The sequence below is a fragment of the Macaca thibetana genome, chromosome 9 (genome assembly GCF_024542745.1).
Source record: "Macaca thibetana thibetana isolate TM-01 chromosome 9, ASM2454274v1, whole genome shotgun sequence".
NCBI classification, from domain to species: domain Eukaryota; kingdom Metazoa; phylum Chordata; class Mammalia; order Primates; family Cercopithecidae; genus Macaca; species Macaca thibetana.
In genome coordinates this window covers 68378043-68405185 of record NC_065586.1, presented here as the reverse complement: position 1 = coordinate 68405185, position 27143 = coordinate 68378043, and positions in this window count along the sequence as shown.

Here is a 27143-nt window from a genome sequence, read left to right as displayed (position 1 = left end):
CTTACAGCAATGTCATGGCAATTTCCTAGTAACAGTACTTATGATGAGTCTTTGCTGTTTATATGTATGGTTGAATAACAAATTATTATTTAAATTATTTAAACTCACTCTGCAAGTAGATTATATGCTCCATAAATTATATCTTACAATGGGTATGAAACAACCAAAATAATGCATCTCAAATTATACAGTTATATTTTCCATTTTTTAATCATTTAAGCTTCTCTGGAATGAGGGTAGTGAAATTCTGGAAATAGTATTAACCTGGAACAGATAAGGACCTCAGAGAAGAGATCTACTCTATTTCTTTGAGTCAATTTGGCTTCAGTACAAGTTAACACTCAGAGAAAATCCCTAACCAGTACATTTGTCAGCCTCTGTATATTAAATAGAATCCTAGAATGTGATTCATTAGGATTCTACTACTATTAAAGCTATAAAAATTCAGGAAGCATAGGCTAAAATTTCCCATTTATCTTGCCACAGAAAACCCATCTTGTTCTTAAGCAAATAAATAGAATACACAAGTTTGCATGTAGAGATGCTTAATTCATTTAAGGTAAAATAAACACTGTTTTCAAACACCTTTTTGTAAAAGAGATTCCCTATAGAATTTTATTAAACAGCACTTTATTAGCTCAGTTCAAGTTTCTGAATAGAATTGAAAGAAAAAAGATCTTTTTTTTTTCATATTGCTATTTAATTCATGCTTTTTGTCCTTTCAGAATAGCTTCCTTCAGTCATCATAAATATTTATAAAATATGCGGGAATCTTTGTGTGTGTGTAGTGGAATCTGGGCAAATATTGTGTTTAGGAAACCAATTTTAAACAGGTCAAAATGAATATTTTAGCACACAAGACTTTTATGAAGAATTCACCTTCAGACTACACTTTTTTCTCAGTTACCTCTCAAATTCTTCAAAACAAAAAAGCACTTCAAGTAGAATATTCTATTTAATGACTTAAATCTTTTTGACTGTTATAGACAAAATGATTACTTTCAAAAATAAGCCTTTAACAAGCATACCTAATTTAGATCTTAGTTTTCTTTATCTTTATCTGCTCTTTTAAAATGATACTATATGTGTAGTAGGATCAAAAGTGAATAAAACTGGAAAATGACTGAATTTTAAATAACTGGCATTATGATTGTACATAGTTGAATAATACATGAAAGTTTTACTAGTTTAAAGATAGTTTTACATTCAGTCAGTTTTCAGCCATAATATGAATTTTTGTTTTTTTTATATGTGTGTGAATATATGTAAATATTCATTCCTCTATGTGCTGTTCTCATGAAGACAGTAGAGGTGATTCAGAGACCACAGGAGGCCTTTAATTAGACCCAATTCATAATTAGTTCAAATAGTGGAGAATATCAACATTTTTCAGGAAATGGAGGCTGAAATGTTGGAACTGAAAGGTAAGAAAGTTTTCTGAGTGGTTTTCTGTCTCTCAGATATACTTATGAATTATTAAAAACCTTGTTATGCTCAGTTATCAAAAACAATTTCTGGCCAGGTGCAGCAGCTCACGCCTGTAATTCCAACACTTTAGGAGGCTGAGGCACATAGATTGCTTGAGCCAAGGAGTTCAAAATCAGCCCAGGTAACATGACAAAACCCTACCTCTAGAAAAAATACAAAAATTAGCTAGGTGTGGTGGCGTGAGCCTGTAGTCCCAGCTACTTGGAAGGCTGAGATGGGAGGATTGCTTCTTGAGTTTAGGGACTAGAGATTGCAGTGAGCCAACTTGGGTGACAGAGTGAGACCCTGTGAAAGAAAAGAAAAGAAAGGAAGGAAGGGAGGGAGGAAGGGAGGGAGGGAGGAAGGGAGGGAGGGAGGGAGGGAGGGAGGGAGGAAGGAAGGAAGGAAGGAAGGAAGGAAGGAAGGAAGGAAGGAAGGAAGGAAGGAAGGAAGGAAAGGAAGGAGGAAGGAAGGAAGGAAGGAAGGAAGGAAGGAAGGAAGGAAGGAAGGAAAGAAAGAAAGGGAAGGAAAGAAAAAGAAAGAGAAAGAAAGAAAGAAAGGAAAAGAAAGAAAGAAAGAGAGAGAGAAAGAGAGAAAGAAAGAGAGAAAGAGAGAAAGAAAGGAAGGAGGGAGGGAGGGAGGGACGGAAGGAAGGAAAGAAGAAAGGAAGGAAAGAAGGAAGGAAGGAAGGAAGGAAGGAAGGAAGGAAGGAAGGAAGGAAGGAAGGAAGGAAAAATACAATGGAATCATCTAGAATCTGGAATCCTGGACTTCTATCTGCTTGCCTTTTCATGACAACTGAAATCAATGACAACTTGAACACTCAAACCATGGAATTAACTGACTCAAAAACTCAAGGTATGATGGTTCTAGATCTGAATGACCAACTCAAAAAGGAAAATCAAATTTTAGTTATAATGGAGTATGATGTAGAAAAGTGGGAACCACTATTGGCAACAATAAAACTCAGATAAAAAATATAGAAGAATACATGTAGTGTATGTGTTATCTTTTGCTGTGTGACAAATTATCTCCAAATTCATTGGCTAACAGCAACAATATCTATTATCTTTCATAGTTTCTGTAGGTTCAGAAATTCCAGAGAAGCTTGGCTGTTCTTCCTTGAGGTTGCCATCAAATGTCAGCTAGAGCTTCAGTCACCTGAAGGCTTGTCTGAAGTGAGGGGATTTACTTTCAGATTGACTCAGTCATGGAAGGAGGTCTCAGTTCTCTCCACATGCTTCATATGTTGAGGGTGGCAAAGATACCCCTCGGTCTCTGTATTCAGGCTTACTGATGTTCTTCTATTTTTCTTTAAATTCCCAAGACTAATTGTGCTGAACTCCCACAAATATCACCAATGTGCTGATTAGATAAAACAATGGTTATTTTCATTAATTGCAATGAGGGAAAATTTCAGCTTTAGTGATCATCATGGCATCTCCAAAGAGAGAAATCAGATGTAAGGTAGTTATAGGACTTTGAAGCTTAAGTGAAGTGGTTAGAAGTTGGTTTGTTAAGGTAGATAAATGATTGGGATTGGGCAAAGCACATGATATGATAGTTTACCATAAGTAGGCACAGCTAAGTGGCATCTTGAAACTAGCCTTGATAAGTAAAAGTGACTTGGTATATGAGCTCCTTCATCAGGTAAGCAGAATGCTATCTGCAATAAATCAATTTGTAAGAATATCCTGAAGCAAAAAGCAGTTACTTAATGGTATAAAGTTTCATCTTTCTGAGACAAAACTTGCCGGAAACAAATTAGCTTGGCACAAAGTGATGAATGTTCTAGCTGGAGGCATGTTGACACAGATGATCTCAGTTCTCAAGTGGAGACCATGACAAGTCTCAATGATAATGGCCAGGGACTCAACTGCAGCAGATCTCTTTACAAGGATCCTTTGGGCTTTCAATCAAAAGGGTTATAATTAAGTAATTAAAAGAAAAATTAAAAGAAAGAAAACACAATAATTGAACAGACTGTGGTTCATTCTAATCACAATGAAAAGAAGCTACTGTTCATAAAAATTAAGACTCAGAACATTTGAGTCCATTGAGAATAAATAAAATACATCATCATACAAAACCATACCCAAACAACCAAACGTACCTTCAGATTTAAGAAGAAAATCAATGATTAAAAAATAGTTTAAATTAAAATAGTGCTAAAACTGTTACAGAATGTAAACTGTTACACACTCAAATTGGGATAATCTAAGAAGAGTTTTCCTAGGTAATTATTTTTAAAGTGAGGGCAAAATGTAGGAAAACTATAAGATATGGCAGCCCCTGGCTAGCACATCAAGAGTACTGTGATCCCTCCTGTCCTGAAAGTGCAAGGGAAGAGACGTGATCAGAAACCAGACACAGAAGGGTTTTTGGGAAAGAACTTCCAGAAAAGAGCTGGGATTTTTGATTGAGAGCTACAATCAGCTCATCATGACCCTATAGAAAAAAATCCAGAGACATCTTTCTCATTCTCACTTTCTGCCCTCTTTTCTATCTGCTGTTGATCCTCACTGGCTGAACTCACCTGCAGCTGGAAGGTAAGGATGCCCACTGATCGTTCACACTGGGGCACAGAGCAGAAAAAAGGTGAGAGTGGATATGAGAGGGTAAACAGAAAATGTTCATGACAGAGTGTACAAATAAAATAACTAAAATGGAAACATGAAGTATCTAAATTTATGAAATGCACTGAAGGCTGTACTTTGGGAAAAATGTATAACCCCAAACCATTTCAATGTTTAATATGAAAGAAAAAATAATTTATCATTCATCTTAAAAATTTAGACAGAAGAAAAATTCTCACATGAGGAAAGCATAAAGAAATAAGGAGTCGTAAGTTGGAAAAAATAATAAAACTGTGAGTATATCAAAAGACAGGTGAATTAAAATAATTCAATCGATAAACATCTGTTTGTCACCAAAGAAATTAAATGTTCTCATCAAAGAAATTAAATTGAAAACCAAAAACAAACAAAATTTGAAATGGGCACTATAATTCAAAACAGGTGTTATAATCTTTTATAAATCTTTTATTAAAAATTTGAATGTAGAAATCTATAACATTTATTGTAAAATTCAATTAAATAAAAAATTTGAGACAAAGGGTTAAATTTAAAAATCAAAATTAAAAACTTTAATTGATAATGAAAACATGAAAAATTAAATTATATGCCAATTGAGTCAAATCATACTCTCATTTTCAAACCACCGACCTAGGTATTTATAATTCAAGCAATTAACCAATGAATTAAGAATAATATAGCTATTGATGTAATGCATTCTGTTAAATATCACCAAAGTTCAAAGGAGGAAAACTGATCCTACTTTATATATATTTTAAACATGTTGGCCAAGTGCACACCTGTAATCCCAGCACTTCTGGAGACCAATGCTAGAGGATTGCTTGAGGGTAGGAGTTCAAGTTCAGCCTGGGCAAAATAGTAAGACCCGCATTTCTACATAAAAGAAATTTCATTGGTCTGGTCTGGGGATACATGCCCGTGATCCCAGGTCCTCAGGAGACTGAGGCAAGAGTATTGCTTGAGACCAGGAGATCAAGGCTACAGTGAGCAATACTAGCATCACTGTATTCCTGCCTGGGCAACAGAGTAAGATTCCATCTCTAAATAAAAAATAAATATATAATAAACATGTTTATAAAAGTTAAAATTAATAAGGAATGAGGACACAAAATTCCAGTCAGATAGAAGGAATAAGTTGAAAAGTTCTACTATACAAAATGGTGACTACCGTTGATAATGTAGTGTATTCTTGAAAATTGCAAAGACAGCAAATTTTAAATCTCACCCAAAACAGTATGTGAGTCAATGCACATGGCAATTAGCTTGATAGCCAAAACATCATGTTGTACAGGGTAAATATATACATTTTTGTCAATCAAAATTAATTCAAAACTAAGAAAAAATATTCTTTATATTTAGTAACATATTCTTAATGTAGGTTCTTAATCTCCTTTTTGTGTATAAACCCCTTTAAAATTCTATTACAGCAAAGAATTTTCTTCCCAAATAAATGCATATATTATGTGAAATGTTGCAAATAATTTTATGCATTCAAAGAGTTTCTGAAAACCATTAATAAACTTTTGGTGGGGAAACTATCTTTAAGAATGACACACTAGAGAAAGTATTTTTAAAACTTGGATGAGAATTATGTCACCTAACACTATGATTTCCTATTTATTTTAAAAGTTTCTAGCAGTAAGAAATTAAACAAATAGGAAAGTTAAAATGATTAGAGGGAGAAAAAGTTATCATTTTTCAGCCATCATGATTAGATACTCAGTCCTGAAAGAATCTTAGATTCTGAAAATAAGTTATTAAAAATAAGTCTAGTTAACACCTAGATGCAAGAAAAATATGCACAAATTAATGACTTTCTTACATCCTAGTAATAACCAGTAGAAGGTGGAATAGGAAGGAAGTAATATTCCATTCACAACATTAATGAAAAATGTGAAATATTCTTAAGTATCTTACAAGAAATGTGTAGGAACTAAATCAAGAAAACTAAAAGTTTACTGAGAGATATAAAAGTAGATTTTAATAACTAGAATACCACAGTATACTATGCTATGGTAAAGGAAGACAAAATAGTATAAACATAACAATTCTACAAAGTTTAATTAAAACTTAGTAGAATTTCTATTAAAATTCTGATGACATTTCACTGGAATGCAAAAACTTGTTTCTTAAATTAATTTGGAATTTTCAATAAACCGGAAAAACTCTAAGCAAATTAAAAATGAAAGATCAATGATTTCAGACAAACTTCTTAAGATAATATTTTCTTTTTACAGCTATAGCAATTAAAACTGAGTGAGCAGGGTGGTACTGACAAAATAATTCACAGAGCAATCAGTGGAGATGCAGACTTAGCCCTAAAATAAAACCTAGTTCAACAGACTAAGTGTGTTCTTTGAGACTTCAGTAGAAAGGCTTTTATTATTCTTCAGAAGAGGGTTGGATTGTGATAAAAGCTCTAAATCCAAGTGATTCTGGAAAATTCTAGATAAACACAAGCATTTTACATTGTCAAATATAGAAATATATAATATAAACCTCTAAGAGAGGAATACTGCTAGCAATTTTTAGCAAGCAGAAACATTGTTCATAATAAATCTTCCAAGATTGGGAATATTTTGAATCCAATTGTTCATTTGTTCATTTGAAATTACATATTATTTCTGCAGTACCTGAGTGCAAATCCAAGTATCCTAGGTATATAAATACACTACTACTCAGTTTTTGCCAAAAACTGTCTGTATGCTAAATAAAGGATGATAGTTCAATCATTTTGGAGCCAGTCAGGATTTTGGAAATACTGGTAAATTATTTGGCTAGGAAAGGCTGGAAAATAGTTATTTCTCAGATTTCAAAGGAATCTGCTGACAAAGAAATTCCTAAGGATGATGAATGATGGAAGAAATGCCGGAAAAATTTTTCATTTTGAATTCATAAAATATGGAATTTCAGAGTATTTATACAAACCATAAATATTTTAAAAGAAACTAAACAATAAAATAATAATAAATATGAAAACAAAAGGTTAATATTCAGAATCAAAATATCTAACTTTAATAATAGTAAGAATAAATTCCATTCTTATTATGTTACTTACTATATAAAATCCCAATGGATAGCCATATTATAAACCAAATTAAAAAATAATTTAGGAGCAATTTAGAAACTGCACCAACTATAATCACTGTTGCTCTTGTTATTAAAACATTACCATTTTAGTCAACACAGGGTACAGAAACAGATAACTTCTGGGTTTTTCTTCTTAAGTTTCTACCTTTAACCAGGAATTTTTTGTCAACATCATTATCTTTATCATCATCAGCCTCAATATCATCATCATCATCAATCATCATTATTTCTACGTATTGACTTTCAAAACAAAACAGATAATTCCTTAGCAGTTTATATATTTGTCTTATACTTTTTTATTAATGTTGAGTAATATTTAGAGGTAATTTCCACAGCAGATGTATGGAAGGTATTTTTGTTTGGTTTGGTGTTGGTTTTGGTTTTAAAATAAAAGCATAAGTTTTGCATGTAAGATGCGAAATTTTCTTTATTTCAATATCGCCCGTGGGTATAATGCAGTTTAGTCTTCCTGTGCTGGTAATTTTACAGAGATCATCTGGTAGAAGAACAAAAATCTATAAAAGAGATGATGTGATGTATTCAGTGTTTACACCTTCAGCTTATTTGGGTTTACTCTTATGGTGTCTAGGAAAAGCTGATGAGCTTTCACTGTGGCAATAGGATTAGACAAAAATTGAATAGTAATGTTTTGATATACCTAGGATATTGAATTTGATCTCAGGTGCTGCAGAAGTAATATGTAATTTCAAATGAGCAAATGAACAATTGGATTCCAAATTAGGTGAATAGATATCAAAATATTTAGATCATTGATTTATTGGTAGACTCACTCAAAGGGAACAGAGATAATGACCTGGCTACCACTAAGTTACTGCAATGATTTCAATAAACTAAACAGACTGCCCTCAGTGATTCACTTCTGATTTATATTGATCATCTAGTTTCTGTGATGTTATGGGATTTGATCTCATTGTTAGTTGATAAAAGCCTCATTCAATCCTTTACATTTTTGCAGACTTTTCCTCAGCTTGATTATACAAAGAGGTAAATCAGTATATTTGAAATGTTATTTCTCTAGTGGTAAAAGAACATTTGGTAGGATTAGTGTTGTCTAGGCAGATCTGTGCCTTGACAACATGGAAGAAGTATACTCCCTAATCATAATGAGTTTAGGTGGTTTTGGCATCTCCTATATCAGGAGTAAATGGTCAATCGTTTCAAAGACATATGTGTAGTTTTGTGTCATGGATAAATCTGCCTCCAAAGCCCATGATGCACAATACTCTGTGTTTTATGTATGATGCATTCTTAAGAAATATATGCTAAGTGAATGAAATTGCATTCTTTACCTTTTTAAGTTACATAGATTTCTGTTGCAATGTTTGTTTGTGTTATATTGTTTGTGTTTCTGTGGAAAACAATTTTATAATAAAATTTATTTCTATTAAAACTCTCACTGGTAGGTGAGAGAGTTTAGTGACTTTGCCTAATGTATCAGGCACAGAGAAGCCAGTCTTAAATCAAAACCCTCTTAATTTCCACCACTTTCATTTCTTATTTTCAGACTCTACTTGCAAAGTAAAGGACTCATACGTCATTTTTAAATACACATTTCTCTGTCTTCTTGTGTAACAGCTTACCTCTTGTGTTGTTAATTGCATAGATTGAATTTAATATGTGTAAGAGTTAAATCCAAATAAATAACTTTTTTCTTGTGCATCACTTGGTGCCAAGAACACTGATAAGCATTGGTAGTAGAAAAATGAATAAAACATTACTTCTTTTTTCAAACTATCTGTTTTCCCTGGAGAATAAAACCTTTCCACAATGTGATACAATTATAATGCTATTAGCAGTAATGGTAAAAGTAAATATAACTCACATTCTTTAGTGTTTCGGTAATATCATTTTTGTACATTATCTGCACGCATAACTCATTTTATCCTCACGAGTTCTTATAAAGCAAGTATTCTTATTTCCCTCATGTCATTTGTAAGATACCTGAGTCACCAAGTGGTTAAATAAAATATTGGCGAAGTGTATCCAACCCCAGACTAGGCGACAGAGCAAGACCCTGTCTGGATAAGAAATAAAAACCAAACCAAAACAAAACAAAAAAACAATTACCCAGGTCTGGTTGTATGTTCAAGTCTTGCAGTGAGCTATAATCACACCGCTGGACCCCAGCCTGGGCGAGAGAGCAAGGTCCTCTCTTGAAAAAAAAAAAAAAAAGCAAAAACAAAAGAACATGCAACTATTAAGTGGCAGAGATAGTAATCTAATTAGAGTACCATAGTTCCAGGACCTTCCCTTGAAATTACACTGTACTACATCTCAATTGAAATATATAATGCTGTATAAAATTTATTAAGGAAAGTTTAAGGTTAAGGAGAAATCATCTCAAGAATATTTTATAGAAAAAGTGAAATTTAAGATGGGTCTTAAAGCATGACATCAACCAATAAATATATAGCTTCACTGACATAAGCTCCTTGAGGACAGGAACCTTGTCTGATTTGTGCATCCCTATATCTCCAGGGCCTAAAAGAGAAGCTGGCTCACTGCAGAATGGCACTGGGCACACAAGACATATAACACTAGATTTAGTATTATAATCCATGAACAAAATTGTTAGTTGTTATATGTGTAAAGGAAAATGGTCACTGCAAGGATACTATGCTAAATTATATTAACATTATATTGTCTTCATTGAGTATAATTTGAAAACAATAATTCTTTCAAACTTACACACTCACCCTAGTTTTTATTTCCTGAAAATTCATTTTGTAAAACAGATAAAATTATGGAGGTAGTATCTCAAACAAAGGAAAGTTTGAAATGTAATGTATATCATCAACATTTTAATAATAAGTATGGCAAGTTTATCCATTATTGAGAAAAGCACATCTGGGAGAGCAACGGAACTTTCATAAATACAGAAATCGGTCCTAGATAAATGATGCAGGACCATAATCAAGCTCAAGTGGCATAATGGCAATAAAATATGTATTTTTTATTAAACCATAGTCACCCTGACAAAAGAAAATAGACAGACCAGCGTAACCCAGGAAGTTGAGCAGGAGGCTTATTGTTGGGAATTGGTGATGTCATGTTTGTTAGCACCACAGTATCATGGGCCAAATGGTACCATAACAAATGGCACACTGACAGCTAGCCTCCTTCTATACCCTTCTTCCCAATGAGGATTCATAGTGTTTTTGAGCTCTAAAGTTTCAGAGAACTAAGAATACCTAACAAGTAAATGACATTTGGAAGGTTTATCTTAAAGTTCTCCTTGACAAAGAGTGACCAGCCTGGGGAGCCGCCTTTTCTTTCCTCTCTGGGAAGGGCTCTTTCGCTTCACAGAAGTCATTCTTCATAAATGTGCTCAGTTGCTGATTTGTGTAAAAAAAATATATAGTCAGTGCTTCAATGAGTCCATAATGATTAATGAAAATAAAACTAGGAATACATGAAACATGAGATGACTTTTATATTCAAAGTCATTAATAGCCATATAGGGAGTTCTGAAATGGCCCATTAAAATAGATTATTATAACAAGGCAAATTAATGATTTCTTCAGAGTTTAGAAAATAAACTTGATTAGTTATATGAGAAATTCATTACCAAAAATCATTTTTCATATCTGCATAATAAATTGCAGGCTATGTATAGCTAATTTAGATCCATTTTTGTGATGACATATTTGACCTGCCTTTGTTTATAGAATAAATGCAGCTGCCAAATGTGTTTATATAATAATTAATTAATGTTTGTTTGATGGTCCATCAACTTGATCTATGAACTCTGTTGTTTAGAAAGAAAAAAAAAAAAAAACCCATCAAATTTCATGTAATGCCCTGAAATAACCAACATTCTTCTGGGGAAATATTTTAAAATAATTTTTAGCAAGAGATATTTTACTATATTGCACAATAATATGCAAATTTAATGCATCACTTCAGAAGTGCTGTATTTTGCCAAGTAAATTGATTACCAACAGAATCCTTACTCATCTCTTCTAGTTGAAAAGTAGCCCACATTAAGTTTAAAACATCACATTAAAAATAATATATTTTGATGCAAATAATTTAGGGGGTGAGTGAAGTTAATGGGTAAAACTTTGCTTTTCATAATAACAAATGTAATGTATATATTGGATGTATGCATGTTGATATTATTCCTATTCAAAATAAGAATATAAAAGCTGAATGTAAAATTTCCTATTTAAATCATGGCTGGAGAGAGCAGGCATTTGTCTTCTTTCTCTTATAAAATTCCATTGTTATTTAGCAAAAAGCACAAAAAGGAATAAACTCATAAAACAAAACAGAAGCTATATGATGTGGTTATCAGCAGATGAGAACTCTCAATACATTTCTGGGAAGAAGAATATGTAAAGTAAGTTGATGGATAAAAATGAGAGGAATAAGCCACTGCCCAGGATAGATACAACTGAGAAAGACATTTTGTGCTCTGCCCCAATGCAGGAAATGGGCTAGGCAAGTGGGGCTGAAAGAAGGAAGACTGATTAGATGTTGAACTCTGGAAGGGCTACACAGTTCAATCATTCTATACTCCTTTCTGAACATGAGAGCAGAGCAGCCAGTTTTTAATATCCTACTGAAAAAAATAAAGGGGCTCTCTTTGAAGAAATGCAGTGAAATGTTTGGTTCCTAGTATGGGAGTTAACACCTTTGAGTTAAGTGCTCTTCACTCTGGCATTACTACATAAGGGGAGAGGAAAACCACAATAATGGGAAAAACATCAACTGCATCCTTTATTTTTGCCATGAACACTCAATCAAGTAACACCACGAGAGAGAAAATTAAAGAAAAACTAAGGGAAAATGTTGACTCCATAATAGAGGTAGAAACATAATTAAGAATATAGAACAAATAAATTCTTGAAAATAGAAGTTACAAAGAAAAAAAAAGCAGCCTCTAATTAGAATTAAAATGTAATAAGGAATTAAAAGACAATGTTTCTTAGTTATTACTTCAGAGCAAGAAAGAAAAATCACAAAGGAAAATAACCTGGGATTCAGAAAAGAATGAATTAAGGACAGAAGTCTGGTGAAGGGAGATTTTAGAATGAAAGCTGTGCTGTGGCCTTAGAATGAAAACAGATCTCAGTAGAGCATATACCAGCTAGGAAAGTCTAGGAAGCATTTTCTCTGAGAAATTGACTGGAGGAACAAATGAGGTTTCAGATAGGGCAGATGTATTGTGATATGAGGAAAATTTTATTTTGCCATTTGAAAAGAAGGCAATTAAAAGTCCCAGGAAACAAAAGATGTACAAGAGCATCATCATCTATATGTAAAATACACATTCAATAGATTTCAATTTAAAGTAAATGGTGGAGAGTAAGCCAACATTTTATTTTGCTTTGACACTAGAAATATTTTCTTTAAGTGGCACAAGATTTGTGAAGTTGGGTCTAAAGAGAGAAAAAGTAATCCGAACATACTAATTAGCTAGAAGACTTACATCACAGAAGGGAATGTAAATAGCATCAAGTAAAGGCACAGGCAACAAATGTTGCAAAGACAAATGGTGGAAGGATAATTTGTAGGATAATGCAGGTGTTCTAAATTTTCATCTTAAATTGAGGAAACTTTAGAGAAAATGTCTAAAGTAAGGGAGGTGGAACAGAGGTTTAGGCTCACTATTTTATATTAGTGATATCTAAGAGGCACATACAAATAAATAATGTACTATGCAGTCATATCCGTTAGCACTGAATAAAATTCCATTGTCTGGATGTACCAGTTTATCCTTTTACCAACTGAAGGAAATCGTGGTTGCTTTCAAGTTTTCATAATTATGAAGCTTCTATAAATATCTGTGTGCAAGTTTTTGTGTAGACATAAGTTTTCAACTCATTTGGGTAAATACTTAGGAACAGAATTGCTGGATCCTATGATAAGCTGATGTTTAGTTTTGTAAGAAACGGCCCACTGTCTTCCAAAGTGGCCGAACCATGGTCCACTTCCACCAGCAATAGTGAGTCTTCCTGTTACTCCGTATCTTCACCAGAACTTGATGATGTCAGTGTTTTGAATTTCAGTCATTCTAATGAATGTGTAGTGATGTCTCATTGTTTTAATTTGAAACTTTCTAATGACATATGATGTTGAACATTTTTATTTGATTATCTATAGATCATCTGCCTGCTTTTTAATCAGGTTGTTTTAAGACTTTTTTTTGCATGTTTGAAATAACAGTGCTTTTTCTGATGTGTGTTTTGCAAATATTGTAAACCGTTCCATGGCTGGGCTTTTCATTCCCTTGACGGTGTCCTTCACAGAGCAGGTGTTTTTAATTTTAATGAAGCGTAACTTATCAATTATTTCTTACATGGATCATACCTTTGGTATTATATCTAAAAAATCACCAACAAACTGAAGTTTATATAGATTTTTCTCTTGTTACCTTTTAGAAGTTTTTATAGTTTTGCCTTTTATATTTAGTTCTATAATACATTTTCCATTAATTTCCAAGAAAGGTGTAAGGTCTTGTCTAGATTCACTTTTTTTTTACATGTAGATGTCCAGTTGTTCCAGGACTACTTGTTGGTAAACTTTCTTTGCTCCATTATATTGCCTTTGCTCCTAAGTCAAAGATCAGTTAGTTGTCTATATTTGTGTGGGTCTAATATGTGGCTTTTTATAAGCTGGTATAACATGCATAATGCAATAATTTACAGTATAGTGATATCCCTTTGGAGGTGTCTTCAACTTAGTAACTGGGACTGACTGAAAGGAGGAAAAAAACCACAAAGATAAATATAGAAAACAGAATTGTTAAAACTTTTAAATTATCATTTATTAAAAGAAAATTTACCTGTCAGAATTGCACCCATATTATATTACATTAAAAATTGAGATATATATCATTACACCATTTTCTGTTATAAATTATCCTCTGGATTAAATCGTAGTTAGAGCTCTGGTTTCAGATCATTTTCAATGTGTGAATTACGTGTTTTTAAAAGTATATAGAAAGCCCCTTTCTACTCCATGTTCTTCCAATTGACACTGATACAAAACGCTATTTTCCTTCCACTAATTTTAATTTTTCATCTGTTTTAAAGTAAAAGCAGAGAGACATAGATGAGAAAGGTGGGACTGTTTATTCCTTATCCAATTTCTGGGATGTAAAAGGAGTGAAATTCAAGTTTCACACACAATTCTAAGGAAACTTTTCTAGTTACTTTGCTTTTTTTTTTCCTTGAGTTTAGTTAGTGTGATATCCTGTCAGAACATACTTTACACTGCATTCAAGATAAAACACCTATGTCCACTTTGGGAGGCTGAGGCAGGCGGATCACGAGGTCAAGAGTGAGACCATCCTGGCCAACACGGTAAAACCCCATCTCTACTAAAAATACAAAAACTAACTGGGCGTGGTGCCGCATGCCTGTAATCCCAGCTACTAGGGAGGCTGAGGTAGGAGAATCACTTGAATCCGGGAGACAGAGGTTGCAGTGAGCCGAGATTGTGCCATTGCACCCCCGCCTGGGCAACAAGAGCCAAACTCCGTCTCAAAAAAAAAAAAAAAAAAAAAAAAAGAACAACAACAAGAACAAAAAACACCTGTGTCTACATATGACCAAGTGAATCAAGAGGTCAGAACCTCATGATGAACATGATTATGTTAGTTAATTCAGTCCCGTATAATGTAGAAAAAGTATTTTATATTTCCTGGTGGTCTAGTAAATATTCTATTATAGGAGCACAATTTATATTCTAGAAACTAAGTTGATATGCACAAATATGCATCATAAAAATTAAGTGATAAAGAATAAGAATAGATTATGACAGACACTTCTCTAATTTTAGAGAAACTGAATAAAATACCCAAAGGGATCAGTAGTTTCATTGTCAATGGCAGTCAAGATATATTGTACTTCATCCTGTGATGACTTCTTCCTCTCCGTTCAACTATCATTACTTAGTTGTTATGTATGCTTTACATGTCCTTTATCCTATTAACATTTTATTGCCCAGTTGAATGTTTTCTTAACAATAGATAGTCCTTTATTGTTCTTATACTAATGGTGAATAATACCAGCTCCTGAAGGATTGCTTCCAGTGTTACTTATAAGCCCGATTGCAGCATGAGAAACATGAGGCTTGATTGAGTGCTTTGTCTTTTCCATGTTTGGCAAAGTGAACACACTTTCTTTCTCTTTGTTAGGTGACATTATTTTTCTCAAGAGCTATGTCATTTACATATCCACAGAGCTCAGCACAATGCCCGCCCTAAGTGTACAGCAGGGGGATTGGAATGTACAAGCAGCTGATGTGTCTGTGCACCAACTTCACCTCCTAATATAACTTGAAAGCTTCACACAATTCTAGTAATTATGACAGATCGTAAAACATGACAGACATATGATAAGGTACAATAAATAAGAAATACAGTCATGCTGTTTTTTAAGTGCAAAAATTAGGTCAGGCACAGTGGTATGTGCCTGTAATCTCAGCACTCTAGGAGGCCAATGCGGGCGGTTCACTTGAGCTCAGGAGTTCAAGATCAGCCTGCAACATGACGAAACCCTGTCTCTACAAAAAATATAAAAACTAGCTGGGCATGATGGCGCACGCCCAGGCGTGCTCAGGAAGTTAGGGTGGGAGGACTGCTTGAGCCCAGCAAGTCAAGGCTGCAGCAAGCCAGGGTTGTGCCACTGCACTCCAGCCTGGGTGACAGAGCAAGGCCCTGTCTCAAAAAAAAAAAAAAAAAAAATTAAAAAATTAAAAAGCCTCATTAAATTAAAAAATGATAAATTATCCGTCTATCCATGGAAATATGTATCAGTGCTATATCAGATTTTTTTATCCCCTGACTCCCTTGCTAAGAACAACTCTGGTCACACCCTACTTGTGTGTGACCAAAGCATCCTACCAGAGAGCCCCCAAATGGGGAAAATAAAAGATTGGCCCCAGTGACATGTAACCGTGATTCATTCTCCATGTGATAAAGTGAACAAGAGAGAACAGGGTTCACAAAGCACAGACTGTTGGATTTCTTAGTATCTCTAAGAACCCTAAGGATATTCTTCAAGGCATAATTTATTCATTGATGTTACTATACTGTGCTTTCCTCTCCTCCACGTCCTGATATCTATATCTGCACGCCATCAGTTTCTCGGCACACATTTGTAAATCTCTTTGACTCATTTTCCCCTATATAAAGTAGATCTATTATCCATTCAATAAGTAGATATCAGATATCTACTACATATCAGGCACTGTGCTAATAGATACCAGAAATCTACTATGTATCAGGCACTGTGCTAAGATCATGCTGCTTTAATGATAGAAACTGCAAGAAACCAAATTAACCATGTGTTAGGTATCCTCTACATTCCAATGGGATCGAGGTACTGGATGTCATGAAATGGGATGTTTTTCTCAATTAGAATATTAGTCAATGTTTAAGATTACTTACCTGTTAATTCTGATGTTCTACAATGTGAAACATATTCATGAAATTAAGAAAATTGTTACCTTCCCTATGGTTATAATGCAATATTTATACCCCACAATTCCTTCTCAGAATAAAAACTATTGAGAAAGTAAAGTTGTGTAAACAAAAAAATAAAATTCTAAGGCTCCCCTACCACCTGAATGGACTTCCTCCTCAGCCAGGACTCTTAAAATTTTACCTAAGAGACTGTTTCTGGCCATGATGGGAAGTCGGGGCCAGGCATGCCTCATTATACCTCTACTTCTCCGGCATTAACATCAGCACAGGCTTTAAGTCTAATAAGAAACATTTTATAACCTGTTCTCTCTGAAGCCTACTACCTGAAGTTTTCCTCTGCAAGTAAGAACTTGATCTCCACAATCCTTTATCTTAACCCAGACATTACCTCTTTATTAATCCCAGGTCTTTAGACAAACTCAACCAATTGTCAACCGGAAAATATTTAAATTTACCTATAGCCACTTCAAGTTGTCCTGCCTTTCTGGACCAAATCAATGTATTTCTTAAATGTATTTGATTGATGTCACCCTAAAATGTATAAAACCAAGCTGCATCCCGGTCACCTTGGGCACATGTTCTCATGTTCTCAGGACCTCCTGAGGGCTGTGTCATGGGCCATGGTCACTCATATTTGGCTCAGAATAAATCTTTTCAAATATTTCACTGAGTTTGACTCTTTTCATCAACAGTTGCTTAGTATGTTATATAGAAGCTATTTCAATTGTTTATGGGCAATAAACTCCAAAATGAGTATTATTTTATGACTTCTGGTTTCTGAATTTACCTGGTATTTTTATGAGAAGCAGAAACAAAGATATTTTTCCTGAGGGCTTCCTTAGTGTGTGTGTGTGTGTGTGTGTGTCTGTGTGTGTGTGTGTGTGCATGTGTGTGTAGAGAGAGAGAAGGGGAAAGAAAAGGAAGGATAGAGAGGAGAGGGGGTGCAGGGTAGAGTGAAGGCTTAGAAGCTGCAATTTTATTATCACTTATTTCCTTTATGGTTATTTATTTAAAGTGGGTTTTAACTATGGCTATTCTACTCAAAGTCTTGGAAAATTTCAGCAACATAACATCCTGAATTGTTTACTTTGGGAGAAAAATTAATTATTTGATGTGAATTGGACTTAGGGTTAGCTAGGATAGGACAGCTGCCAGAGCACTCAAATTGAAGTCATTCTTTATATTGGTCACATGGATATTTTAAGAAGTGAAGCTGGGGGTGGGAAAGAAAAGAGTAGGGGGTACCTTTCTACGAGAGAGATGGCATAAAACTGCCATTTTGCTCTAGCACTGTGCATTGGATACTTCTGCACAACTTTCATATTCTTTCAAGTTTCTTTTGTCAAAATGTCAACTAACAAATGTTTCCTCCGCTTATTTGTAGTGTGAGATTTTAGCTAAATTTTTATTTTATATGCTGCAAGACACCACAAGCAGAGCTCTTCAGTAAATGAAGCAGCACGATCCAAGTGTAACTTGATTTTATAATTCAGCCTCTACCTGCTTGCAATTTGCCTGAGTATCCTGTAACAATGACTGAAAAAAAGTGTATCCCAATTTTTCAGCATTTGTGTGGGAAGCCTGACTTTAAATCCAGTCAAAATGATATATTTGAAATTCCTTTGGGGTTTCGGGTACACTTCAGGAGACAGGTTGTTATCTCCCAGGGCAACAGAAGCTGGGGTATGATGAGAAGCCCATGTAATACTGATGAGGAGAAATTCCCTGTGACTTCTGATACCATGAGGAATGGTTTCAAGCTGAACTCACATTGTAAGTCACAAAGGTAGACAGTGAACTGCAGGCATTACATGGCAAAGGGAAGCTTCTCTTTTGAGCAGCACCGTTTCACAGGAAGCAGGATTAGAGATTTATTTTTTATTGGAGGCTGATGATTCTCAGAGGACTTCCATGTAAGCCAGGATGTAGTTTGCATATATGGAAGCATGAGCTTTACCACATTGACAGTGTCTTGAAGAGTTCCATGCAGCATAAACTTCAAACTTCACAAAATTCTAGATTTCTATTCAAGCAACTGAAGTATCCAAAGGATATTAAAACCTGGACTTATTGATTTATAGGCAAATTGCTGTTCAATGGATTTCTAGTCAACCATTAAATACCAGCAATTACCCTAACCATCACACTTCCGAATTCACAGTCCCCATTGGTTTGGTCAGTTAACAAACTGCATCCATGTTTACAATTATTATGAGATTTGTGTTCAGAAGTCTGGATCCTAAGATATTCTTGAGACTGCTTTAAAGAACTTTAACTATGGAGAGAAACACCTGTTCTTAATAATTGTCTATTTTCTCTTTGCAACTATATTCTTGACATGTTTCTTTTAATTCCATTTAACTTTTAATTTTCCCAGCTTTATTGATGTATACATGACAAATACAAGTTGTATATATTTTAATTGTTCACATGGTTTGAATATTTGTCCCCTGTTGAAATGTAATCTCCAGTGTTGGAGGTGGGACCTGGTGGGAGGTGTTTGAATCATGGTGGTGGATGTCTCATGAATGCCTTGGCACCATCCCCTTGGTGAAGAGTGAGTTCTTGCTCTGAGTTCATGCAAGATCTGGTTATTTAAAAGCATGTGGAACCTCTCCCATCTCTCTTGCCTCCACTCTCCATGTGACATGCTGCTCATACTTCACTTTCCGCTACCAATAAAAGCTCCCTGAGGCCTAACCAGAAGCACAGCAGATGCTGGCATGACGCTTCCTGTATGACCTGCAGGACCACAAACCAGTTAAACCTTTTTTCTTTATAAATTATCCAGCCCCAGGTTTTTATAGCAATACAAAAACTAACATAGATGTACAATGTGACGTTTTGATATACATAAACATTGTGTCTAACTAATTACCATACCCACCGCCTCACATAGTAACAATTTTTTTGGCAGGAAACTTACTTTTTGAGAACTTCTATTGAATTCCTTCTATAAAAAATTTTAAAACATTTTAGTGTTTCAGTCTGTAAATTCTAAGGCTTGTATTTCAAATAAATATTCTAAACTATTTCTAGAACGTTTGTTTTTTATTCCTACATGTATAAATGTTTACATAAAAATTATAGGGCTATCTATATAGTCTATTTGACACTTAAAACAATTATGGGAAACTGCAAGAAAGAGTATTTTCATGTCAGCATTTGGTAAATAAAAATATCTCTAGAAAAATATAGCTATATTTTATAAAAATTAGGTTTAGTTATGCTATTACAAATTTAAACCTGTGATACATTGTGGATAAATTTGAAAACAGCACATACACAATCCATGAATTTTAACAATGTCGATATCTGGGAAGATATATGTTGTTAAATATGTGTTTCTCAGTAATGGAGCACTTCCAACTTTTGTAATTGCCTAAGTAAAGAAAACTAAATATATTTAGTGTGATTTCACAATATAACCTTCCACTCAAATAATTAGTAAAATTATATACTAAAATTGTAATAGGATTTTGTGGTAATTATTATGAACCACAAAATTAAATGGATTGTTTCCATGAAAACCTAGAAAATCATCTGTCTTGAATACAGATGTTTTCTACCTTTTCATGGAAATAATCCATCTAATTTTGCACATTCCTTTGTTAGGTGGAGATTAGCAATGTATAAATATTAAGGTTCTTTCTGAGGGCCAAGATCCTTTGTATTTCTACTTCATATTTACACAAATATTCTGTGATTGCATAACGATTTTAACTCTGAGTTTGTGAAGAAAAGGGTTCCTTCGGGTTTCTGCTGTGAATTTTTCCTATGTACTAAGGACAATTATTATTATTATTATTATTATTATTACTATTATTATTTTGAGATGGCATCTCACTCTGTCACCCAGGCGGGAGTGCAGTGGCTCGATCTCGGCTTGCTGCAACCTCTGCCTCCTGGGCCCATGCCATTCTCCTGCCTCAGCCTCCCAAGTAGCTGAGACCACAGGCGCCCGCCACCACACCTGGTTAATTTTTTGTGGTTTTAGTAGAGAGGGGTTTCATCGTGTTAGCCAGAATGGTCTCGATCTCCTGACCTCGTGATCTGCCCACCTCAGCCTCCCAAAGTGCTGGGATTACAAGTGTGAGCCACCGTGCCCAGCCAATAATTTTTTTTTTATATATTGAGTCACGATGTTTTTTATTTGTATAGTCTAACATAGCTCAGTTACGTGTCTTGTTGCTCTGCTTAAGATTTATTTGGTAAACTTGCTCAGGGTTTTTAGGATTCCATTCAAGTATGACCATCTCTCTGTAACCTTTCCTGACACCTTTCCATCCACTAAAGCATCATCAGTCATTTTTCTTTGCTGTGTGCATTCTCTGTATTTTTAGCAATTTTCTATTTTAGTCATAAATCACTATTGCCCATGATTCTTTACAAATCTCTCTTCCCCTTATAAACTATCACCTATTCAAAGATAATAACTGACCCTTTTTCGTGTGTGTCCAGTGACTAGCATACTGTCTGGACCTAATAGGTGTCTAATATTTTTTCAAAAGTGAATAAATTAACGTATAAAAAGGTACCCAGAGATGACCCCTGTAAGTGTTCTATTTTTTTAACCAGATCCTTTATGTTCAATGAGATTAACATTTGAAAATATTTCTTTTATTAAAAAATTAATAAAGTAATGTAATAGTATACTATTTGAATAATATAAAATGTATATTAAATTTCAACAAGAAAAGCCTGTCTGTAACTAATATGTTTAAATTAATTATTTGGTCTTTAAATATCAGTCATATTTACAAACTGATATCTAATCCATCTAAACAAAATCCACTTTAAATTCAAAATAACCTAGAAGAAAAGCAAGTGAAATAACCAACCTTAAGTTATATAGATGATAACTATTATCAGGGATATACCTGTGTCTGCTTCCATTTCCTATCACATTTTAGGTATTCTTTTCTACTTGACAGTTCACTTCTGAGTGACTAGGAATAAACCTTATTTTAGCCTACTTTTTTCCATTTATTGTTGTAAAAGAAGAAACACAGATTACTCTTGAAAATCCAGTGTGAAACATTTTGATGTTTACCATCAGCAATATTATGAAATATGTCACATATCATTCTACAACTTTTTGGTAGTTATTTATGTACCGTTCATTTTGACACTTAAAAGCGGCCACCTTTTTTTCTGTGTATGAACCCCATCTATTACATCAGATTCTATTCTGTATCAAAACTATTCCAATCATATCACTCATTGGATAAACAGATTCTCAATATTTTAGGACTTTGAGTAATGGCACAGATAGTTCCTTAGTGCACTTTCAGAATCCCTTCAGTCAGTTTTCAGTCAACAAAGCGGGAATGTTTAGAAATTTCTTCCTCCTGATCAAGCCAGCTTTTTCATTTCCGGCTGGTCTCCTACCTGTCCCTCAACCCTGGATCCATCTTGCATGGCCCATTGTGCGTCAGCCAGCAAGATTCACGTCACGCTGTGGCCCCTGGTATGCACAAGTGCTGTTTTGCTTTGGATCCTCACAATGTTTCAGAGAGAAGCATTTACAGAGCAAATGCAGCACTCCTTTATGCCACACAAGTGAGGAGAAAGCAGAGAAAGTTTGGGACAAGAGACAAAGATGTCAGTCTTATAACTTACTTATTGCTATCTCCCCATCATAAAGACTTTTAGTGTTTGAATGGCAGGGAAGTCCTAGATTCAAATTGCCTTCACTTCAATATTGAGAACAGTATTGAGAACAATATGTAGTGAATAAATAGCTACATACACAGATATAGTATTAGGGCTTCTTTTATCATTTTGTACACAGCATAATTTAAGTAATCACAGAAAATATTTCCTCTCACAGTAGTAATTTCTAGCTTAGTAATCTTATGGGGAAAAATAAATAAATCTTATAATGAGAAAAACAATTACAAATATACAAACTAGATTTTCAAATGATTTACTATTGGTCTTAAAATTGCCCTTGTGAATTTGCTTTTTCCAAAGGCTGCATGCCACTTAACTGGACTATTAATAATCAAATATTAAAGATCGATGATTGCAAGAGAATTATCCTAACTATCTGATGAAATTAAAACCCCTTTTACAATGTGGTTCAAGCTTTTTGGTGAAAGCACATGAACATGTTGAGAGCGGAGGCAATGTTTTGTTTTTTTGGTTTTTTGTGGGTTTTTTTACTTGTTTTTGAGACGGAGTCTTGTTCTGTCTCGCAGGCTGGAGTGCAGTGGCGCAATCTTGGTTCACTGCAAGCTCCGTCTCCCAGGTACACGCCATTCTCCTTCCTCAGCCTCCTGAGTAGCTGGGACTACAGGCCAGGCACCCACCACCATCCCTGGTTAATTTTGTGTGTGTGTGTTTTTAGTAGAGACAGGGTTTCACCATGTTAGCCAGGATGGTCTCGATCTCCTGACTTCGTGATCCCCCTGCCTCGGCTTCCCTTCATACTTTTTTATATCCTTTATGTCTTCTCATGGCAAGTGGTTATATCTGGTGATCAAACTATATTTGTTAAATAACATTTCATGCAGTAAATATAGAGCAAGTTGAAAATAATATATTAAAACAGCAGTTTCTACAAGGTACAACCTAGACACAATAAGGGATACAATACTTTGTAAGTAAATTTCGGGTCTTTTTGGAAACTTGTCCAGAAGGATTATTCAAAAATGTCTCCACTAACTTCCCACTTATTACTTCCTGGGAAAAAATTCACATTTTGAAAGAATCTTGCAAGTAACAGGACATGAAATGTTCTTACACACTACCTATAAAGCATCAACATATAAAAGAAAAACTATAAATCCTCTATACTTTGGTAAAGGGGTATGTTATTTCACCTCTCACTTTAATTGGCTTTTTCTCATATCTTTACCCATTTCAGAGTAACTTCTTCAACTTTCTTGTCATTGTCCTTCCATTTGATAAGCAGAACATAACAGTAGATGACTTGTACAAATCTGTGTCCAATTCAAGGAACCTGTTAGAGCTGAGAAAGCAGCAAGTGACAGCAGGTCAGTGACTCATTTAAATGTGAACTGGAGTGCAAGGGTGCAAATCACTTGAATTCCAATTACATTTATAGCTTTTTGTAATATTTCTAGAAGGAAAAAGTAGGATATCCAAACATTTAATTCCTTTAAGTCTTCGTCTTTTAGCACCACACTATGAAAATCCTTTAGCCAGAAAAAGAAAATGCATATACAATATTTTCAGTGGGCTGTTTAATATAAAAATTTAGTTTCCTGGATTTTAGAAAATTTTTCTAAAACTTAGTAAAAATACAGGTAAGTAAACAGCAGTTTTTTTCCCAAAAAATGTAAAGTATAAGCTTTAAAACATAAAATGAAGGAAACAACACGGATGCTTCTAAAATCACTTCATATTTTTAAAGACATTCTGAGAAAATTAATAGGTATTGTGTGTGTCTTTATATAAAAATACCCTACATGCCATAATTTTGCAAAAAAAAAATACTGAGCTAAGTTACATAGAACAGGGGACACACCCCCATTGAAGAATATGCATGTGTAGAAGCTATGTGTATGTCTCATTGAACACTGTTAACTCTCAGCCTGGCATGGTGGCAGGGAGCTTATAGTGCCAGTGACTCTAGGGACTGAGGTGGGAGAATCACTTAAGCTCAGAATTTTAAGGTTGCAGTGAGCTATGATTGTTCCACTGCTCTCCAGCCTAGGTGACAGAGATCCCATCTCTAGAATATTAAAAAATTAAAAATTAAATATTACATTTATTTTGTTTTGTTTTGTTTTGTTTTTCATGCTATCACTTTTTAAAGTCTGGGAGACCTTATTTTTAATTAAGGTATGATTGACACCAAAAACACATATTTAATATATATGTATGTTAAATATGTATTATATTGATGCATTTGAAGATAATTATGGAATCTCTTAAAAAAAACCTATTCCACATTTTGTTATGTTGCCCTTGATAATTAATTCGTTTTTCTCTCTTACTGTGATTTGAAAAAAACATTTTCCTTCTCTTTTTTGTTTTAAATATATACCTTAATTATGAATTATATACAGGCAAATAACTTATGACATATGTGTTATTATATAGAGATAAAACAACCCAAACTCCCATATGCTCAAAATTCCAGTTTAAGAAATAGTCTGTTGCTGTTGAAACCATCCTTATACACTTTATATAATTAATAAAGGAAAAAGGGAGGAGGAGAAATGAAAACCAAGCTGGCATCACTGTCAGCATTAATGAGGTCAGCTCATTCTCTGACTGGTTTCCTCAGAGCTCTTTGGCACCGATTGTCTCAGAATCACATAGATGCCATAAGATTATAGTTCACATTAACTGTTCCATAGATAACAACCCGACATTATGAAACATTAAGTTTATCTTTTGAGATATTCTTTTTCATTTTTTAATTTTGTCATAGAGACAAGCTCTCATTATGTTGCCCAGGCTAATCTCGAACTCCTGGACTCAAGGAATCCTCCAGCCTTAGCTTCCCAAAGTGCTGGGATTATAGGCGTGAGCCACCATGTCCAGCACCTTTGAGATAGTCTTTCAAGTCCTCCACACCAGTGAAACTATCGAATCAGCTGGTCTGAGGAACCCCACTGATGCCAGCTGGTCTGAAGAATCTCATAAAATGGTGACTCACCAAATAATGCAGTTTCCACATCTGATAATTTTATCCCCATTACCCCAGCTAATCAACATCCTCAGGTTTCCAGCCCCTTACCCTTCATGATCCCCATACAAACTCTAGTCCAGAATTCCTCAGAAAGATGGATTTGAGAGTCTCTTCCCATTTTTTTTGCTTGGTGCACTGCAATCATGAAACCCTTTCTCTGCTGCACATCCTGCTGTCTCAGTATAATCCATCTGTTACTGAGCAGCAGGCATAGGAACCTGTTGGTCCCAGAACACCATGGGTTATTTCAAATTAAGCCATCCTATAGCACTTAAGAAAATGAATGTAGAATATCAGAGTTTACGTAAACTACCAATTTATAAAATAAATAGTATAGAACAAATCGAATAAATAGTATAGAACAAATATTAGATTACTGAGGAATACGAGAAGTATGAAGAAGATCATAGATCAACTAGAATGACTAAGAATAGTAAAAGAAATATCAGAAGAATTAGAGATTATGTTTAAAGGAAACCGAAGGTTATGAGAAGGGAAGTTCAAAGGTTCCATATGGCACAGAGAGGTAAGAGCAGTTAAAGACTGTGTGTGTGTGTGTGTGTGTGTGTGTGTGTGTGTGTGTGTGTGTGTGTGGAGAGAGAGAGAAACAGAGAGAGAAATGAAGATAGCCACACATTTCTTGTTATTCCTTCCATTAGAAAGGTAGGGTTTTGTTTTCCTGTTTTGTGAAATTCCACAAGCCTGTGATTTCTTTTGAGCAATATAACACAACAGAATAAATGATCTTGTAGCCGCTGACCTTGGGCTTTAAACGACCTGAATCTTTTACTTTCCCCTCTGATACAAAGCTCCGTCTCAGAAGAAATAAACAATTTAAGATGCCTGACTACTCTTAGAAGAAAATGTTGTGAGGGAGACCAAGCTAGCCACATGAAGAGAAAGAGAAAGAGAAACAAAATGTTAAAGAGGAGGTGTGTAAGAATATCGAAGTACTGGGCATGTGAACTAAGCCTTCTGGAATTTTCCACTCCAGTCTAGGGAACAGCTAAAAGTAGCCAGGGTGAAAGAGTGCATAATCCCAGCTGATAGCATGTGAAAGAGAAGAACCACCCAAAAGAGCCAGATCCATATTTCTAACCCAAAGAATCTGAGGTAAATTAAAAGATTATTTTCAAAGCCACTATGTGTTGTGCTAATTTGTTACACAGCAATAGATTATGAAATAAAATTGGCACTTAGAAGCGGGACATTGTTGTAAAAGAAGTCTTAAACCTGTAGCATTAGGTTTAGATCTGTGTGATGGTCAGAGGCTGAGGTTTATGAGAACATTTATGTTGGGGGATTGGGGGCTGGAAAGTCAGTAAGAAAATTACTACTAGAGACTGCATAAATAAGGTCTTAATTTAGTTGTGACAGAACACATAGCAGAACTACCACTCACAGCTACAGGAAAGATAGAAAATACAATTTTTAAAAATGTGGAACAGGAAATAATATTTCCAGGCACAACGTGGAAAGTGTTCATGGATGACATTTAGCTAGATATGCAGTACAGCTTGTTGTTACCATCCAGTCAAGCCCAGCTAGAAGATGAATGAAATCCAGCAAAGGGCATCAGCCAGTGCAATGTGGGAAAGAACTGCCCAGCCATGCCTTGCCTATGATCCCGATTCTCAGTATTGAGAAGACATAAAACAGCTATTTTAAGCCACAAAATTACTTTGCTATGTTGTGATAGATATCTGTTGTGATAGATAACTGAAACAGGAGAACTTTTGCTAGAAAATAAGACTTTGACATTATTGGAGTGATGAGGATAAAAGCAAAATTATAACTACAGATTAATAAATAGGAGATTTAAAATTAGAAAAGCAATGATTGTTTCTTCTCCAAATTAGCTACCTTG